Source organism: Eptatretus burgeri, chromosome 8 (assembly GCF_056783735.1).
Source record: "Eptatretus burgeri isolate ZD-2024b chromosome 8, Ebu_testis_v1, whole genome shotgun sequence".
Lineage (NCBI taxonomy): Eukaryota > Metazoa > Chordata > Myxini > Myxiniformes > Myxinidae > Eptatretus > Eptatretus burgeri.
This window is the reverse complement of record NC_140968.1, coordinates 8,592,171-8,611,366: the sequence shown is the minus strand read 5'-3', so window position 1 is coordinate 8,611,366 and position 19,196 is coordinate 8,592,171. Positions and strand designations below refer to the sequence as shown.

The 19,196-nt window shown below is 41.6% G+C and overlaps 1 protein-coding gene across 2 annotated transcripts in view; it reads right to left on the bottom strand.

Moving 5' to 3' along the window:
* LOC147021048 (uncharacterized) overlaps positions 1 to 19,196 on the bottom strand; it is a 160,643-nt gene that overhangs the window by 61,775 nt on the left and 79,672 nt on the right. Inside the window, exon 2 of one of the 2 annotated variants that reach the window (XM_085893571.1) lies at positions 8,269 to 8,311. The gene's annotated coding sequence lies outside the window, so the exon portion shown is untranslated. Of the gene's footprint in view, positions 1 to 8,268; positions 8,841 to 19,196 lie in introns of those variants that run through there. The other variant, XM_085893570.1, reaches the window with a different exon arrangement.

Below are 19,196 nucleotides of genomic sequence, written 5' to 3'. Positions count from 1 at the left end.
GTGTCGCGGTTCCAGCTGTATCGGGCTGATGGCAGACTCCGCGTCTGAAGTCGGGCTGGGGAGCGCTACACTGACGCCAATGTCCTTCGTCGGGTGTCACATGGTGGTGCCAGTGTTATGGTGTGGGCAGGCATATGCCATGGAGAGCGCACTCGGCTTCATTTCATTGAAGGCAACTTGAACGGGCAGCGGTACAGGGACGAGATACTCAGACCCATCGTCGTGCCTGCCGTTTGAGCGCCTTCACCATGTGACGTTTCAGCACGACAATGCTCGCCCCCATGTTGCCAGGATCTGCATGGACTTCCTCGGTGAGGAGGACATTGATGTCCTCGACTGGCCTCCATATTCTCCCGACATGTCGCCCATCGAGCACCTTTGGGACATTCTTGATCGACGCGTACGACAACGTTACGCAGTCCCAGAGAACGTCCGCCAGCTCCGTGTGGCTCTCCAGGAGGAATGGGAAAACATCCCTCAGGCCACCATCGATAATCTGGTGATGTCCATGCGCCGGAGATGCACCGCTCTGCGCGACGCCAACGGTGGACACACCCGCTACTGACTGTGTGAACTCTGACAGTGACACCTCGGTTGTGTCGGCTATTGTAGCGCAAAGACTGTCGCCAGAATTCTCAAGGAACTCTTTGAAATTTAATGCTCAATTGTCATGGATTCTATAACCAAATTGTTGTGAAGATTTAGTATTAATGAGTTCGAGGTAAAATAGTAACAATCGCTTGGTGCGTTTATATTTTTGCGCTTGGTGCGTTTATATTTTTGTTCAGTATATATATATATATATATATATATATATATATATATATATATATATATATATATATATATAAATATATATATATATATATATATATATATATATATATATATAAAAATACATATAAATATAAATATATATAAATAAATATATAAATAAATATATATATAAATATAAATATAAATATATATATATATATATATATATATATAAAATATGTATATATATATAAATATATATATATATATATATATATATATATATATATATATATATATATATATATATATATATATATATATATATATATATATATATATATATATATATATATATATATATATATATATATATAAATATATATATATAAATATATATATATATATATATATATATATATATATATATATATATATATATATATATATATATATATATATATATATATATATAAATATATATATATATATATATATATATATATATATATATATATATATATATATATATATATATATAAATATATATATATATATATATATATATATATATATATAAATATATATATATATATATATATATATATATATATATATATATATATATATATATATATATATATATATATATATATATATATAAATATATATATATATATATATATATATATATATATATATATATAAATATATATATATATATATATATATATATATATATATATATATATATAAATATATATATATATATATATATATATAAATATATATATATATATATATATATATATATATATATATATATATAAATATATCTATATCTATATAAATATATATATATATATATATATATATATATATATATATATATATATATATATATAAATATATATATATATATATATAAATATATATATATATATATATATATAAATATATATATATATATATATATTTATATATAAATATATATTTATATATAAATATATATTTATATATAAATATATATTTATATATAAATATATATTTATATATAAATATATAAATATATATTTATATATAAATATATATTTATATATAAATATATATTTATATATAAATATATATTTATATATAAATATATATATAAATATAAATATATATATATATATATATAAATATAAATATATATATATATATATATATATATATATATATATATATATAAATATAAATAAATATATATATAAATATAAATATATATAAATATAAATATAAATATATATATATATATATATATATATATATATATATATATATATATATATATATATAAATATATATAAATATATATATATATATATATAAATATAAATATATATATATATATAAATATATATATATATATATATATACACATATACATAACCACCCACAGCATCGACATTCGACACGAGGTCTTGCGGCTGTCTGTCGTCTTGGCTGCTGGCGTGAGTGCTTGCGTTATTATCTTTTATCTTGTGGGCTTGGACTGTATTATCTTGCCAATTGCTTCTGGTGATGCGCTGGAAAGCGCACACGTATCTCTTGACTGTTATTCTTTCCATACAGGTTGCCACTGACAAACCAGACATAATCTGCCGAACAGAAACTTTCCTCCCCCAAGACGTGTCTGACTCCCAAGTATCTCTCCCTGGTTACTCCCTCTTCCGGTTTGACAGACCTGAGCCTCATCCTGGTGGAGGAGTTGCTCTCTTCATCAAAGACTCTATTCCTCACTCTCCATGCACTGCCCTGAATTCCCCCACACCCCCAGGAATACCTCTGGCTACGGCTTCCCTCCACTCCCACCTCATGTTTAAATGTGCACTGTACCGTCCACCAAACAGTGATGACTCCATCTACACCTCACTATCTGAAAACATGGACCAACTTCGATCTTCTCATCCAAACTCTCTCTTCCTCATATGTGGCGACTTCAATTGTCATCATGCCAGTTGGCTCGGTGTGGGTACCTCTCTCACCTGTCATGGCACCTCAGCAAAAGCTTTCTGCAACTCTTTGGGACTGACTCAATTGGTCAACTTCCCGACCCGGATCTCAACCAATGGTACTCCATCTCTTCTGAATCTGATTTTGACAAATTTCCCTGACAATATCTGCTGCTCTTCCTCCGCTCAAATCGGTTCTTCTGACCACATCCTTACCAAAGTGGACATCTCTCTGGCTATTATCAGAGAACCACCTCACCGCCGTCGAGTCTGGCATTTCACTCAAGCCGACTGGCAGGGTCTCCAAGCAGCCCTCAAATTTATAGAGTGGTCTCCTATCTCTACTTTCTCCAACATCAACTCTTCCTGGGAATTCTTTCAAAGAAACTTGCTATCCCTCATGCACTGATTTATCCCCTCTCGTCTTCAGTTATCCTACCCTTCCTCCCGCCCTTGGTTCACTGAAGATTGTGGTGAGGTAGTCGTCCTGAAACAACTTGCCTTTGCCTCATGGAAAGCAAACCCAACTGAGGGCAATCTCAGTTCCTTCCACAAAGCTCGGAACAAGTGTGTATCTACCCTCAGGAGAGCCAGAAAACAACATCTTTCTCATCTCAAGTCTGAACTCTCAAACCTCTCACCCTCCTCAAAATCCTGGTGGCATCTAATCAAATCTGTTTCTGGTGTATGTTCCCCCTCCATCCTCTCCCTTACCGAAAAGGGCAGTACTGCTGATACCGCATGTGAAAAAGCTGAATACCTAAACTCGGTGTTTGCAGCTAAATCTTGTGTCCAAAACCCATCACTTTCTCTACCCACCTTACCCAGTCGCACCCAACTGTCCCTGGACTCTGTGTCCTTTTCTCCTGACAAGGTGGACAGCTTGCTGTCAAACCTCGACTCAGATTCTGCAACCGGTCCAGACGGCATCAGCCCACGTGTCCTCAAAGCCTGCTCTTCTGCTCTTGCTCATCCTCTCTATGTTCTATTCACCCTCTCATTTGCTCAAGGTCATCTGCCATCTGCTTGGAAATCAGCAAACATCACTGTCCTGCACAAAAATGTGCAAGAACAGATCCCTGCAACTACAGACCAATCAGCTTTCTCCCAATCATCAGCAAGGTTATGGAATCCATCATCGCTTCAGACATCAAATCCTTCCTCTTCTCCAATGGCTTGATTTCTGATCATCAATTTGGTTTCAGACCAGGTCACTATACCCTGGATATGCTTATTCTGCTCTCCGAACAATGGATGGAGGTCCTCAATGCCAGACAGGAAATCCAAGTCGTATCCCTGGATATATCACGTGCTTTTGACACAGTCTGGCACCCTGTCCTGCTCACCAAACTCTCTTCCTATGGTATCCAAGGCCATCTCCACTCATGGCTCGCAGACTTCCTCTCCTCTCGCAGTCACCGTGTGGCCCTAAATGGAGTTCTTTCATCCCCTCTTCCTGTCCAGGCTGGAGTTCCTCAAGGTAGCGTTCTGGGCCCTGTTCTTTTTCTGGTTTTCATCAATGATCTCTCAGACTCTGTGGAAAATCCTCTATATCTCTTTGCTGTTGACTCAACCCTCTGCCGTACCATCGGTCATCCCTCAGACCAGCAAGCAGCAGCTTCTTCGCTCACTGCTGATCTGGATAAAATCACAAACTGGTCCAACACGTGGAACATGTCTTTCAATCCAGACAAATCTCACACTCTCACTATGTCTCTCTGAAAGGACCGTTTAGAAACCCTCCCCCCCCATCCACTTTCTCACACACATATATTGAAGTGATATGTAACACACACACACAAACAGAGGACGGAAGTCATCAATATACTTACGAAATCTTTAGATTTCGTAAGTAATAAGGTAGCGAAAAATATAACAGTACATTTTTCAATGCCCATTTCCCACCATCTATCTATCTATCTATCTATCTATCTATCTATCTGTAGATTATGTACATTACGTGTTGTATTTAGTGGAATTCATTGTTATATTACGTGTGTTTTTGTGTTCTTATTTTGTGATATTGGTATCTCTTATACTAGACTTGAACTAATTAACCTCCGCCATCGAAGATCGGAGGTTACTGTTTTCACCCCTTTCTGTTTGTTTGTTTGTTTGTTTGTTTGTGAACAGTATTACGGAAAAACTCCTCGATGGATTTCGACGAAACTTGGTAGGGGGGGGTTAGGTATGGTCCAAGGATCATGCTATTAAATTTTGGACTTGATCCCCCCCCCAAAAAAAAATTGTTAGAGGAAAAAAAAAAAATTTTTTTTTTTTGCATTTCTGCATGTTTTAAGTGATTTCCAACCCCCCCCCCAATTTTTTTTACCCCCCCACCAAAAAAAAATAGAGAATTTTTTTTGCATTTCTACATTTTGCAGTGATTTCCAACCCCCCAAAATTTTGTTACACCCCCCCCAAAAAAAGAGAATTTTTTTTTTGCATTTCTACATGTTTTAAGTGATTTCCAAACCCCCCAAAAAAATTGTTCGAGAAAAAAAAAAATTTTTGCAACTTTTTTTTCAACAAAATTTAGATTTTTTTTTTTTGCATTTTTACATGTTTTAAGTGATTTCCAACCCCCCCCCCCCAAAAAAAAAATGTTGGAGAAAAGAACTATCACTGTCAGCACTGTTGACATCATATTTAATGAATAAGATATAAGGTTCACTTGAGTGACCCAGCAGTATTGGCGGCGGAGGTTTTGCACTCTCCAGAGTGCTCCCCCTCTACTTTATTATTACTTTATGCTTCCAGATTATTCTTGGAATCTTGGGGATTATCATGAGCTCCATTAATTATGTCGTCCCAGAAGAAATATATGAGTGGCTCACAAAAGAGAAAGTTAAATGAAACCAAAGCTGCACAACTCCAATCACTTCCAAAGCTGACAACCTTTTTAAAACCAAAACCAAAAGAAGATTCAGAGCCTAGTACCGGTGACGGTAAACTCCCAGGCGATGACGACGACGAAGCAAGGTCAGCTGAGTCACAGTCACAGATAGTGAGTGAATCAGCAAAGGAAGTAGAAGTACCTACCACCTGCGATTGAAGCTTCATCCGATTCATCTCAGTTGACCGATAAGAAACATTCTGTGGAACAAGATGTTCGTGCTGATTTGTGTGCATCGAGTGATCCAGCTGACTGGCAGATAATTGATGATAAATTGATTGAATATTTAGTAAATTATCCTCTTGATCAAAACTGTGAACAAGGTGACTTCTGAAAATCCACAAGAAGTGTGGGTAAGGGTGAAAAGGAAAGCGTTCGGTATGTGCCCATATCATTGTTTACACGTAAAATGGCAAATGATGAAAAAGTTAAAAGGGAATGGCTTGTGTATTCTCCAAAAACTGGCGATGTGTTATTTTGTGTTCCAGGCAATCTGTTCAGCAAGCAAGTCTCATTGTTTACAAGTGGGTTTAGTGACTGGAAAAACTGCCAGCATAGAGTTGTTGAAAATGAAAGTAGTAAAGAGCTTAAAAACTCAGTTACTGCTTGGGGTGTAAAGGCAGTTGCAGCAAGTCTAATTGATTCCACTTTGGCTTTGCAAGTAGAAATAGAGAGAAAATATTGGAGAGAAGTTCTGTTGCGCATAGTTGAAACACTAAAATTTTTGGCATCAAGAGGTCTTCCTCTCAGAGGTAGTGATGAAAGAATTGGCTCTAGCAACAATGGTAATTTCCTTGGAGTACTAGAACTCTTAGCAAAATTTGACCCTCTTCTTGCACAGCATCTGGGTAAGTACGGTGCTGTAGGTCGTGGAAAGACTTCATATCTCTCAAAAACGATTTCTGATGACATGATCAATCAGGTCAGGACCTGACTTTGTCAGGTCAGGTTCGATCTGTGACCTGCTACAGGTACCATGTAAACCTGTACTAACCTGTTCCATGGTCGGGTTGTCGGCGACTAAACCGTCTCCCCCACCAGGTTTTCTGGTGAGGAGGGTGTTTGGATATGGACACCCAGCAGGATTAAAAACAAAACCTGTCAAAGGGCGGAGGAGCTCCTTGTGAGCCAACGGCCATCCATATCTAATGCCCAACTGTGTCTGCGGACGTCCTCCTGCAGTTGGGTTACTTCTTATTAGGAGGTTGGTGGCAGGATTTGCACTCCAGCCACCGTAAAACGCTTCATTCCGCAAAACGCAAAAACGCAAAAAAAATCTGAAAACCCACTCCGTGGGAGTACCTCCTGTGCAGCTTCCCTTCGCAGGGCAGCTCACCGGATGATGGGATTGGGGCAAAGCCTTCGGGACCCCCAATCTTTGATAGGAGGGAAACCACGGGGTAACATCCCTGGGTCAGATTGCGGGAGAGTGTTTCGGAGTGGTGCTGAGGTGTCGTCCACCAGACGGCGGTCTCCTTGGGTTAACCTGAGGCGGTCCCTTCGGGTGGGTGCCTGGAATGTCCTATCCCTAAGAGAGGATGATCACCTGTCTTACCTGCATAGTCCGTGAGCGTCAGCTGCGGCTGTATGGACATGTGGCTCGTTTTCCTGACGCTGATCCTGCTCACCAGATTCTCTCAGCGAGGGAGTCTCATGAGTGGAGGAGGCCAGTGGGCCGACCACGTGCCTCATGGTTGCAGCAGGTTGACCATCATCTCAAGGAGATGGGGATGGGCCTGGCATCTGCCTGGGGGATGGCCAGACGGAGGCCCCTGGAGTACCGGCGGAAAGTGGACGCAGCGACGCGCTGTTCTGGCACATGCTCCCATACCTGACCTGACCTGATCAATCTGATGGCTGAATAAACTCACTCGGTTATCATAAGTGAAGTGAAACAAGTCAAATATTATTCAGTTAGTGTTGATTCCACACCAGATGTTAGTCATACTGACCAACTTGCATTCATAGTTCGTTTTGTAAAACCTGACGGTAAACATGTTGAGCGATTTCTGAAGTTCATAGACATACATGACCATGGTGCAGAGAGCATAGCCTCAACTGTTGTACAATTAATCGAAGATGTTGGTCTTGATTTGCGTGACATGAGAGGCCAGAGTTATGACAATGCTGCCAATATGTCTGGCATTTACACTGGTCTCCAAGCCAGAATAAAGGCTATGAATCCCCTGGCATATTATGTCCCTTGTGCAGGTCACTCCTTGAACCTTGTAGGAACATCAGCTGCCAGCAGTTGCCTTGCGCCTGTTTCATATTTCAGTTTTTTACAAGCCTTATATAACTTCTTCTCAGCCTCCACATTATAGATGGGATCACTTGAAAGCCACACTCCCAGCTGCAGGGATTGCACTGAAATCCCTATCAGATACTCGCTGGAGTGCAAGGGCTGATGCTGTCAAAGCAGTGTTTTTACATTACCATGAGATAAAGTCATCACTGGAGAACATATGTTCTTACAGCGGACAAACTGTGGCTACAAAGCTTGAAGGTGAAGGTCTCAGAAAACAAATGGAATCATTTGAAACAGCACTTCTTACTGTAATATGGTATAAGATTTTGACAAGGTTTAATGCAACCAGCTTATCACTTCAAAAAGTTGAGACTGACCTTCTATCAGTTGTGAACTTGTATGAGAGTTTGATCTCCATCTCTGAAATGAGACAGCATCAGTTTGATGAAATAGAAGATCAGGCTAGGACTTTTGCTGAGCCTATCTACACAGATACAACAAAAAGAACAACAAAAGAGAAAAAAATTATTTGATGAATCAGTTGGGATAGAAACTCATCTTGATCCACATCAGAAGTTCATGGTGGACAATTTTTACACAATATTAGATTGCCTTAGGAATGAATTAGAGCGCAGAGTGAATGCCTATTCAGAAATAAAAAAGCTGTTTAGCTTTTTAACAGAGTATGACAGTATGAACTATGATGACCACAAAGCTCAACTGGAACTCCTTGTCAGTACCTATTCCAGTGACCTGGATGCATCTGTTTTGGATGAATTTTTGCAGTTTGAAGACATTTTGTCTTCTGAATCTGACAGGTCAGTGGCAAACATTTCCACTTTGTTGAGGTATAAATATGGTATTTTGACAACTGCCTTTCCAAACATTAGTATCTTGGTAAGAATGTTCCTCACCATCCCCTTGACAAACTGTCAAGGAAAGAGGTCTTTCTCTACTCTATCGAGGGTGAAGAATCACCTGAGATCAACTTAGGGACAAACCAGATTAAACTCGCTTTCATTACTATGCATTGAATCTGACCTCCTACAATCCCTTGACACAAACAGTATCATTGACAAATTTCCCATAGAAAAAGGCAGGAAAATGAACTTCACATAATTGTGCTTGCAAAATTTATTATGCTTCAGTTTCAATGTATTTTTCCATTATTCCTATGTGTAAAATGTACATCATATGGAACTTGATTTACTTTGATTAAAAATTATTGATGTGTTACATTATGTTGTAATTCTTTTTTTTACATTACAATATTATATATGTATATATATATATATATATATATATATATATATATATATATATATATATATATATATATATATATGTAGTTACGAATTTGGAAATCAATCACTTTCATCATTCAGGTTCTCAGTTATGTCGATAAGTGCATGTTCCATAGATAGCTCACCTTCCATTGTTTAATGGGAAGAAATCGATTAAATGCGCTGTGATTCAATTTAATAGTGAGAGAGCGATCACAACACAAAGGAAGATGCCCCTCCTCCTCTTCTGGTAAGAGGAAGAAGAACCCTACATCCAGTGAGATTCATGACGTAAACAACTCCCTCCCACCTGCGGTTGTGCGGTCACCGGCGGGGGGGGGGGATGAGTCATGCCAGAAGAGGGGGATGGGCGGAGAAGGATAAGGAAGAGAATCTCTGCTTGGTTGAGTGAGGCTTCTTGCTTTTGCTTGGCTCGGGTTAGGGTGGGTTTTTGCTTTGTTCGGAAGAGAGTTGGTTCGGCTGCTTGGTTCATCGGAGAAAGGTTCTTGTTATTTGATCGAAAGAGTTGCTTCTGGGCCTTGCTTTGTTGGCTGGTTGTTCATCAGAGGAGCTGGTCGAGTTGTCGTGGTTCTTCTTCAGTCTGGTGGTCGAGGAGTGCCGGCCTGGTTCAAGGGTGATCGAGCTGGTTCGAGCCTGTTGTTCTGCTTCGTGGCCTCATCTTGGTTCGGCTGGCTCTTCTTGGTGAGTTGAGCTCTTTGTGCTCTGCTTGGTTTCCGGCTTGGTGCGACTCATTGGCCTCATCTTTGAGGTGGTTCTTCGGGGAAGCGATGCATCGACGGGAAGGATCGGCGCCTCGTCTCACCAGCATGTGTTCAGAAGCGCGAGAGGATTCGTTGGGGCTCGCGAAGGACCGTGGCTCACAGCGATTGGATCCAGCTTGCTCTCGCTGGAGCCCGGGTCCGAACAGCTTGAAGACCACACGAGGTGGAGAGGTTCAAGATAGGTTCTGGGTTGCAGCTCATCTGTCCCTCTGAGCTGAAGTCCGTATTAAAGGCATCAGACACCATTTCTTGGGTGTGTGTGTGTACGTACGAGTGTCCGTGGGCCCGTCTAATAAGTAGGAAACTGTTAAGTGCCTGTGTTGTAATTGCTTTACATTTCATAATAGAACTGGGCTATCGGCATTTGCTCGTGTCCTGTCCCCTATCCCCATTCATTCATTGCTTGCATGCCTGTGAGAATAAATGTCCCCATTGTTGAATGTCACCTGCTCGTTGCGACCCTTCCTACATTGACTGCCATGATGCGTTTGGGGAATTAGCTGGCTAATTAAAGCCGATAAACGTTCATCTGGTCCGGCGGGATTTGGCGAAGTAAAACCGCTCGGCTTCGCATACGGAACGAGCCACTTAAGAGGCTCGTTTTCGTGCAGGCCCCGTCGAGATATAAACTCCCGACATTTCTGTCTGCACGAAGAGTTCGGTATATCTATAATTCGGCGATTGACCCTGTAGCGCGTTTTACACCATCAACTCGCCAACTTTTCTGTCTTTTTACACCATCAACTCACCAACTTTTCTGTCCACGCGCTAACAAATAAATCTGTCCACGAACAAATTTATGTATATATACAGAAAAGTTGGCGAGTTGATGGTGTGAAAAAACACCCGTGGCTGGGTTCCGGTGTTGGTCCAGAAGCTACGACTGGATTGCGCGTTCAGTAGACACGCGGCCTGGATTGGAGTGAAAAGGTCGTGCGCATGCTGATCGGGCGGAAAACCACAACAATATATATGTACATCTTCATCCTCTTCATGAATCATCATGAATCATCATCATGAATCATCTGAATCATGAATGTTCGCATACTCTTAAGTCGTCACACGTCGAAGTCGTCTATTTTTTCTCGGTCACGATGGTGACGACTTACGAGTAGTCTACTATATATATTGTTCCGAATTTCGGTCCGCCCGGCGTGCAATCGGCCACGAAACTCAAATCGCGACCGCGTCGCCCACCGGAACGGACAATTCAGTCGTGACCCTCCTTGGAACTACCGCCAGGAGCTACTCACGGGTGGGTCTTTCGACCACACCACAATCGTGCCAATCGGCCACCCGCGCAGGATAGGGTTGTTCGCCAAACTCGACCTACCTAAGTACCTGCGCGAGTAGTTAGTAATCTGATGACAATCCCTCTACCTAATCCATTCCACGGGCTCCATGAGGACTTATCCTGCCCCATGAAGCTGGTCGAGCTAAGCTAACCCTTCCCCCTAACTAGTGGTATCCTGTGCCCAGGACAGGGGGTCTTCCACCCCTTGCCCAGGGAATCCTGTTTACCCGAACCGAGGCTTGCTTTGCTCAACTTTTTTTTTTGAAATACGCAGCACCAGTGCGGCAACTTGCAACCTGCGCTCTTTTACGTGACGTCATGGCGGACGTTCGCGCTTCGCGTAGCTCGTCCCTCCTGGACAGCACCATCCGGCAGGGATTCACCCTCCTGCCGGATTCCAACCATACACGCAGCCATGACGCCACTGCGCATTCAAAACAAGCCTCGCGTTTCGAGGGGTTCCGCTTCGCGAACACATGTGCTCTGTCCGTTGGAGCTTCACACACACGGCCGCATGGAGAACCCGTCCAGTCCAAATCCGTTTATCCAGCCCAGCTTTTGTCCGTCGTGGGATCGGCAACATTCACCGCGGGCGTTTCCGGACCGGGTTTCACTCCCGCAAGCGCGCACGTGGCGGCTTCGTGCGTACCACAGCACGGACCTCGCACTCGCCGGTGTGCAAACCCGGTGCAGTCATCGAAATAGCTATGGCCGCTACTCGGCCCTTGTCCATCTGTCGCCGTCGTCTCCGTCGCACTCAAGCTCCATTCCACACACGCACTCCTGTGTTTCACGAGACTCACACACCGCGCCATTACACTCACACCGGGAGACGCGGCTGCATCTTCGCGCATGCCCACCGTCATCTTGCTTACACACAGCGACCTCACACACGCTGTCCCTTTCACACACCATGCTTCAGTCACGCACACCATACCACTCACACACGCGGTGACACTCATGCGTGGTGTCTCACTCATACACGGGCTTCCACTCACACCCAGAGTGCTGGGAAGCATGCACCTCGTACACTCGTGACTACACCTCTCACAATTGGGGGCGCACTCACACCTTCCACCACACATACCGGGACAATCACACTGGGGAATCGGGTCACCTCTAGGGCTCCTGGGGCCTCCATACCCCCCAAGCTTCGTGTGCACCCATCCACAGCACTCGCCCCCTCTACTCCGCTTGGCACGACTGAACTCACCTGGTCGAGATCAGCTTCAAGGGAGAATAGTGTCTTCCTCCGTTCCCGAAAGAGGCGATACAGCTGCTCGCACCAGGTCCCTAAACAGTCCACCAGCTCCCCCTCATGGTCCTCCACAACCTTACTGTGTGTGTGCTCGTCCTTAACCCCGTCTTTATCGTGCAGTCTCTCCTCTATTTTTCTATCTCCCGCGTCTCTATACATTTTCTCTCCTTGTTCCTTATTTCTGTTTCTTCCTGGTTCCATTTTCCTTCCCATTTGAGTCGTTCTTCCTCTCGGAGCTTTTTGAGTTGTTTGTTTTCTTTCCAGAGTTTTTCGATCTCCGTGGTCTCAAATTTTGCTCTCCCCTCGAGCTGGTTAATTTCAAACCCGTATAGTTTTTGTTTTCTCTCCCACTGTTCCTCATGCTTTTCAGCCTCCAATCTCATCGTTTCTTTCAATTGGCTTAGTTATTTTTCCTGTTTCGTTCCTTGTTCTTTCACGATTTCTGCGTACTTCAACCTTGCTTTCTTTTTTAATTGTTCTTGTCTTTCTTTTTTTATTTCTTTCACCCCCTGTCCCTCCTTCTCCAATCTCATAGTTTCCTTCAATTGGTTAACCTCAAATTCATGTTCTTGTTGTTTTCTATTCCACTGTTCCTCTCGTTCTTCCCTCTCCAATCTCGTTGTCTCCTTCAATTGACTGATTTCTCCTTCATGCCACATTCCTTGCTCCTTCACTTTCTCCTCGTATTCCAACCTATTTTTTTCCTTTTGTCGTTCAATTTCAAATTCATACTCTTTCAGTTTTTTATTCCACCGTCTTTCTTGTTCCTCATTCTGCAATCTGGCCTTCGCTTCCAGCTGTTCGATCTGTACAGTGTGGTTCCTCAACGTTTCATTCTCTGTTGTCGTTCTTTCTTCTCTCACCATCCTCAACTTGTTTTGTAATTCCATCTCTTTGTTTTGGTATTTCTGTAACTCAGAAGCTTTCTCTTCCAATTCTTTTCTCATCTCCGCACACTCCGACCTTGCTTTGGCTTCTAACTGTTTGATTTGCACTGTGTGGTTCCTTAACATTTCATTCTCCGTTCTCTTTCTTTCCTCTCTTTACATCCTCCGTTTGTTTTGTAATCCTCTCTCTTTGGTTTCGTGTTTCAGTATCTCAGAAGATTTTTTCCATGATTCCTCTCTCAATTTGCATGCTTCTTCCCTCCTTTCCACACAACTTTCCCATGCTTCCCTCCTCATTTCGTCCATTTTCTTCCCGTATTCCTCGAGTTCTTCCTCATATTCCTTTCCTATTTCTATCGTCCCAGGGTTTCTCTTTTAATCTGGCCTGCCCTTACCTCTCGCTTCAGTCGCACCAATTCCCCATCAGGTCAGGTCAGGTATGGGAGCATGTGCCAGAACAGCACGTCGCTGCGTCCACTTTCCACCGGTACTCCAGGGGCCTCCGTCTGGCCATCCCCCAGGCAGATGCCAGGCCCATCCCCATCTCCTTGAGATGATGTTCAACCTGTTGCAACCATGAGGCACGTGGTCGACCCACTGGCCTCCTCCACTCATGAGACTCCCTCGCTGAGAGAATCTGGTGAGCAGGATCAGAGTCAGGAAAACGAGCCACATGTCCATACAGCCGCAACTGACGCTCACGGACTATGCAGGTAACAAATCTCATCCGAGTCTCTCTCAGCAACCGCTCGTTGGACACAAAATCCGACCAGCGATAGCCAAGGATTCTCCGAAGAGACCTGGTACCAAAGGAATTAAGTCTCCGTCTCAGATCCTTGGTCAGAGTGCAAGTCTCACATCCATGGAGCAAGACTGGAAGCAACAAGGACCTGAAGACGCAGACTTATATACATATATACACATATACATACATATACATATATACATATATATACATATATATACATATACATATATATATATACACACACATACACACAAGATGTGTTCAAAAAGTATCCGACCTTTGTTCATAAAAAATACTCGTATCCAGACACAACAAACTTACACTAATCTCCTTCAAAGTAGTCCCCTTGGGCTGCCACACACTTCTCCCAACGGTTTTGCCACTGTCGGAAGCAGCGCTGGAACGCTTCTTTTTGGGATGGCACGCAGCTGGTCCATCCCATTCCGCATGATGTCTTCTCTGGACTGAAATCTGGTCCCTTTCAGGGGCATTTTCAGCTTGGGGAAAAGCCAGAAGTCACATGGAGTCATGTCGGGAGAGTAGGGAGCTTGACGAAGCACAGGTGTGTTGTGTTTGGCCAGGAAACTCTGTATCAAATGTGAAGAATGGGCGGGTGTATTATCGTGCTGGAGCTGCCAATTGACCGCTGTCCACAGGTCCGGCCGTTTGCATCGCATGGAGTCACGAAGGCGACGCAGTACCTCTTGGTAGTACTCTTTCGTGATGGTTGTGCCGTGTGGTGCATACTCGTGATGAATCACGCCACTGGAATCAAAGAAGACGGTCAGCATGACTTTGACATTGCTGCGGACCTTTCTTGCATTTTTTGGCCTCGGGGATGTTGGATGCTTCCATTGTGATGACTAGAACTTGGTTTCTAGGTCATACCCATAAACCCAAGTCTCATCGCCAGTGATCACTGTGTTGAAGAAGTTGGGATCGCTGTTCACAGTCTCCAGCATGTCCTGTGCGATCTCCAAACGGAGTTGCTTCTGCTCGATCGTTAGCAGCTTTGGCACGAACTTCGCTGAGATTCTCCTTAAGCCCAAATCCTCAGTCACAATGGAATGAACGGATCCAATGCTGACACCTGCCTCGTCTGCAAGTTCTCTGATCGTGATTTGACGATCCTGCATCAGCAGGGTCCTCAATTGGTCAATGACGATCTCATTTCGGGATGTTGAGGGCCCACCAGAACGTGCTTCACTTTCCACTGATGTGCGACCATCTTTGAAGCGGTTGTACCACTCTTTTATCTGTGTGGTGCCCATTGCTTCGTTCCTGAAGGCCTGTTGAATCTTGCGGATCGTTTCCACTTGGGAATCGCCAAACTTTACACAAAATTTGATGCAGTAGCGTTGTTCAAGTTTTTTCGTCATTTTGTCAAAAATGAAAATATGACGGCGCTCACTTACACTTCCTCACTCATCGGCGGTCTGTCAGCGACTGACAGCTTCTGCAGGCGGGAAAATATTGACGCATACAAATTAGGATCGCCTACATACGTGCACCAAACCACGCTTCCCTAGCTTCATTTGTTTACGCGTGAAAAATTAAGGTTGGATACTTTTTGAACACACCTTATGTGTATATACATACACACACACATATATATATATATATATATATATATATATATATATATATATATATATATATATATATATATTGTTACGGTTGTGGAAATTCGCAAACCACTCTTCAGGTCCTTCAGCTCAGTTATGTCGATAAGTGTGTGTCCAGATTAGATTTCCCCACCGATATCTAAAGGGGATTATTCGTGTGCCGGGCTGTGCATCTTTGAGTTCGCCGTTATTCTTTTTCTATCTTTATTTTATTCACTTTATTTATCTATCTTTATTCACCTCCTGAGCCTCAGATTATTTTTTGCATAAGCCACGCCCACTTCCCCTAAGCCCCGCCCACTTTTACTAAGCCCCACCTGCTCTTACATCATTTCCAGTTCATCTCTGACTCACAAAGAAATCGCTAGAAAATTCTAGAATGTTATGTTTTTGAAAAAAATTCCCAACAAAGGCTTGCCTGGGCTTGCCCAGGAAATTTCCAAAGGAAACCACCCCCACCAGTCTTTCTCTATAAAAGGTTCAACCCAGACTCCACTAAAAAAAAAAAAAATTGGACAATGAAGTGCTGTACTGTCCTTGAGTGGGATGAGCTTGCTTGCAGTTCGAATATTTGTCTGGATCTAAACCTTCAAGTTGATGAACTGCATTCAAACCTCTTATCTGTTGAGGTCAGATTTTTATTTTCCTATTTTCAGTTCCTTTTAAGCATCGACTAATTTAATAATTAAATAACTTAATTAATACACTATTATTTTCTCTCACAGGAAATTGTATCTGAAATACAATATGAAAATACTGCTTTTGCTACAACTTGGGGCCAAATTCTTGGCTTGGTTGAAGACCTTATGAGCGACCAAGACCCACAGAACGAGCTCATCCTTGATGACCCAACCAAAGAGTTACACCTTGGAGACCAGCAAAATCCTGAAAAAGAGTTTTACAGCAATAGCACTCATTTCGAGTTATCAAGACAATACCCACACAACGAGTTATACCTTGATGAGCCAGAATACAAGTTTTTCCTTGGACATTCACAATTTTTGAAAAAAAAATCAGTAAATGAGTTCTGCCTTGATGGTTTACATTACTACCTTGGAGACTCAGGAAAAGGGTTCTGCCAAAATGGTTCTAAATATGGGACCCACCTTGGAGACTCACAAATTTTGAAAAAAAAAATCAGGAAATGAGTTATCCTTTAGAGACTTTGTAAGTTGGTTTTATTTTGGAGACTTGAAATGTGGGTTCTGGCTTGATAACTCACAATGTGATACATATCTTGGAAACTCAACAGGAATGTGGTTATACCTTGGTGACTTGGAAAGTTGGGTTTATTTTGGAGACTTGAAATGCTATCACTCTTCGGGATCTAAACCTATCGATGTAGTTCTTTGTCGGATGGTGCTTGATGGGAGCAAGATCAAGAAAGTTCTGGTAAGAAAGTGCAGGCTTACTCCCCCTTTCTACGTCATGAAACCTGAAAGCTTTAAAAGACAGAATTGGAAGAAGAGAAAAAAACATAAAAAATATATATTGTTAGTTCTGGGAAGAAAGTGCAGGCTTACTCCCCCTTTCTACGTCATCAAACCTGAAAGCCTTCAAAGACAGAATTGGAAGAAGAGAAAAAAAAAACGTAAAAAATATATATAGGTGGAAATCTCATTTTGAAAAAGACATTGTGTTGGGCAGAGGATTGAGTTGGTGTTGAGATTTTGAATGTGAGGGTTGGGACACGCACGCACGCACGCAAGCACGCACGCAAGCACGCACGCAAGCACACACACATCAACAAACAAAGTTAAGCCTTGACTATTCAGTTGAGGATTCTGTGTTTGGGGTTCACAGATCTAAGAACGTCCCCCTTGACACATTATATCCTGTTATACACCTTGGACTTGACCCTCGAGTGTCCACAACGGTGTATAGTAGGAGGGAGTGAAGCGGAAACCCATTGTTCCCATTGCACACACATTATATACTGTTATACACCTCAGACTTGGCCCTCGAGTGTCCACAATGGTGTATAGTAGGAGGGAGTGAAGCGCCAACCCATTGCTCCCATTGCGCGCGCACGCACACACACACACACACACACACACACACACACACACACACACACACACCAACAAACAAAAGTTAAGCCTTGACTATTCAGTTGAGGATTCTGTGTTTGGGGTTCACAGATCTAAGAACGTCCCCCCTTGACACACATTATATACTGTGATACACCTCGGACTTGGCCCTCGAGTGTCCACAAAGGTGTATAGTCGGAGGGAGTGAAGCGCCAACCCATTGCTCCCATGGGTATTATCTGCTTAGTTTTGTCTTTTGTAATTCCTGTGAATAAAATGAACCTAAAATCTCTTCCCCTTCCAAATCATATATCTTATAAGTCCAAGGAACCGTATCTATTTCATAAACAATTTTAAAAAGTTCGTTCGTCCATCGTTTAACATAACCTTTTTCAAAATGAGATTTCCACCTATATATTCTTATATCACCAACTTTGAACATTGGTTTTCTGACATTAATCTACTTTTCATATTTTAATTTTGTAAAAGTTTCTGATGGTTTCATATTTGTTGACGTGTGAATCGTGTCATTATACTTATCCACAATATCCTGAATAAAAGATGACCATTGTTGTGAACCGAGTTGTGTGAATTTTTTATATAGTCTCTCTTTTAAGGTACGATTAAAACGTTCAACAACAACGGCCTTCCCTTCATTAAAGGTACTGGAAAATGTAATACTCTTATTTTTTAGAAAATTCATAAATGACTTGTGATAAAATTCTCTACCCTCATCAGTCCACAATTTTTTAGGTTTTCTCTTGCTTTTATTAGATATCTGTTGAAAGGCTAACATAAGAGTATTACCTGTTTTGTTTTTCAATGGGACAACCCATGCGTATCGACTCCTCAAATCAATAACGGTTAAAGCATACTTGTACCCCTTATCATTATTGAGTTTAATCAAATCAGCGGACCAGATATAATCTACTTCCTTGGAATAAACCTTCCTTCTACGAAACTTTGTGAATATTGGTTTATGTAATTCATCAGCTAATTGCTCTTCAATCTTAATGACATCATTTGAGCCTATAAGTTTTTTGAATTTCCAAGTCCAAGTTTCAATTAAGCACTGATCATCTTCTTCACGATGAACCGATCAACTTTTTCTCTCAAGGTTGGATTTTGTATCAGAGACAAATTATACAACATTTCTCTATCGGCTTCATGCTTTTCTTCCAACGTTGTGGTATTCCCATAATCAATATCGTCCCTCATGCATACTTCATCAACCCGATTGATGGGTTTGCTCCATGGTTTAGGATTGTCTGCCTCAACTAATCTTTTTTCCAAGTTTGTGCCTGGATCACAGAAAGAATACCCTGGTAGATGTAATTCCCCTGGTATTCCAGTTGTTGTAAATTTACTTCCTGATAAAAACTTTTGTATATCTCCTCC